This window comes from Propithecus coquereli, unplaced genomic scaffold (genome assembly GCF_000956105.1).
Source record: "Propithecus coquereli isolate 6110/MARCELLA unplaced genomic scaffold, Pcoq_1.0 Scaffold345, whole genome shotgun sequence".
NCBI classification, from domain to species: domain Eukaryota; kingdom Metazoa; phylum Chordata; class Mammalia; order Primates; family Indriidae; genus Propithecus; species Propithecus coquereli.
The window spans coordinates 87987-90102 of NW_012149119.1; the positions used below are offsets into that span (position 1 = coordinate 87987).

Consider the following 2116-nt stretch of genomic DNA (forward strand, 5'->3'; position numbering starts at 1 on the left):
CAAAATTCTCAGCAGTGGTACTACATTTCCAGGTTGTATGTTTTGAAAGTTTTTATAAAAATTGTTGTTGTTTGCAACAATCTGGATGGAACTGGAGACGATGCTCCTCGGTGAAGTATCGCAAGAATGCAAAAACAAACACCACATCTACACATTATTAAATTGGAACTAACTGATCAGCACCCATGTACAGAGATGGGTGTTTTTGTTTGTTTTTTTGTTTGTTTGTTTTCTTTAAGTGTCTTTAATACTCCACACCCAGAGCAGCCCCTCCTCCCACACAGCGCAGCCCTGGCCAGACAGCGACGGCCTGCCCCTGCTCTTTACCACCTGATGCCCAGGCTGTGTGCGCAGTGCTCCGGGCTCTGGAACGTGGTGTGCAGCGTCTCCTGGGCTTTGGGGGAGACGACCCCCTCCAGCCACTGCTGGTACAGCTCCTGCACATGCGCGCTGGTCTCCGGGGACCGCACGGGAATGTTGGAGTAGATGCCTTCCATCTGCCACAGCAGGGCCTCGTCCACACGGCCGTCCCGGGTCTGGGCTTGGCCTCTGCTGTTTAAGCATCCTCCGGGGCACGCGAGGACCTCCACGAAGTGGAGCTTCAGGATCATGTTCTGGATGTTCCGGAAGCCGTACGCAGCAGCAGAGCGTAGCAAAACCTCCCCGTTCTTTTCAAGGGTGACCTCTTGGAAGTCTTTGTTTCTCAGGGCTCGGTAAGTGACTTCCTCCACGTCCTCATTGAACAGCTCCTTGGCCGCGTGTCTGAAGACATGCGCCAGGTGCCCGTCCGAGCTGGCTCCGTCATGGCGCGTCACCTTTTCCTCCTCCAAATCTCCAAACAGAATGTCGACGGTGGCATCTTGCACTGAGAGGTCACTTTGCTCCATTATTTGAGCAATTTCACCTGACATTAACACACAGCCAGCACCCCGGGAACTGTGCGAAGCAGAGGAAAAGCCTTCTCGAAGGGCCTCCAGCTTCCTGTCGTAGCAAGGGGCCACAATGACGTGGAAGATCTTCTCTGGAGACAGGTTCCTCTGTCGGGCAAAATAATCCTTCTCCAAAGAGCCCATGACCTGCTGCGGGGATTTCAAGGGAAATCATGCAGGTTGCGGGGGGATGGGTGAAATCATACCTAACGGGTACAATGTACACTATCTGGGTGATGGGCAGTCTTACAACTTTGACTCAAGAAGTACAAAAGCAACCCATGTAACCAAAACATTTGTACCCCTGTAATAATGGGGAAAAAATGATTTTTTTTGTATTTTTCTTTTTAAATAACCGAGACCCGACTGCTTTTTACATAATTTCTCTTGTATCCTATCACACACATATGGACATTTGGATGAACAGATTTAAAGTAATGAGTTGATAAAAAATGAAACATTGCCCTCATTAAGAAACTAACTAATCCCCAAACTCTTGTGTGAAACAATTATTTAATAGCAGACATTTGAGAGCTGGTGTGTCTTGATGGTGAGGGAGAATCACCAGAATAAAGATTTCTTCATTACGTGAATAGATAGTACTTGTGTGTGCATTTCATAATTAATTCAAAACTGTACTCTAAATATAACCTTTGAGAACTTCAAGACAAGTAGACATATAAAATATTTTAAAAGCAATTTCATTTTCTCTGAAACCTATATAATATGCCCACAAAGACAGTGCCAAAAACAATGCTGGAGGGAAAAGGACTAGTAACAGTATTACTTTTCTCATGCCCTTCATCTAACTTGACAGATGGATAAATGTAAGGAAAAGAGGTAAAGAAAGGGAAGGAAACAAGAATCTGGTCTTAGAGTAGGCACATCACTGTGGATATCGTTTAAAAGAAAAGAGTGTAGTCTGAAACAGTGGCAGTGGAAAAGACAGCAGGAAGCATCACACTGATTTGGGAAACTGTATTACTTCTACAGCTCACACATACTGTGCCTTAGACTACTTGGTTCCATCAGACTTAACTAGAATTGTTCAAGGGCTTCCTATTGGGCATATGGACATTTCTAATAATAAATCCACCTGCTTATGTAAATAAACTTTTCTATAAACTCAGTTTCTGAATTGCTAAATTAGAACTAAGAAATTTAATTAACATCCAATTACAGGTATG

The 2116-nt window shown here is 44.6% G+C and overlaps 1 pseudogene; it reads right to left on the bottom strand.

Moving 5' to 3' along the window:
• Positions 1–323: 323 nt before the first annotated feature.
• On the bottom strand, positions 324–1094 carry LOC105815779 (annotated as a pseudogene).
• Between the last annotated feature and the right edge of the window lie 1022 nt (positions 1095–2116).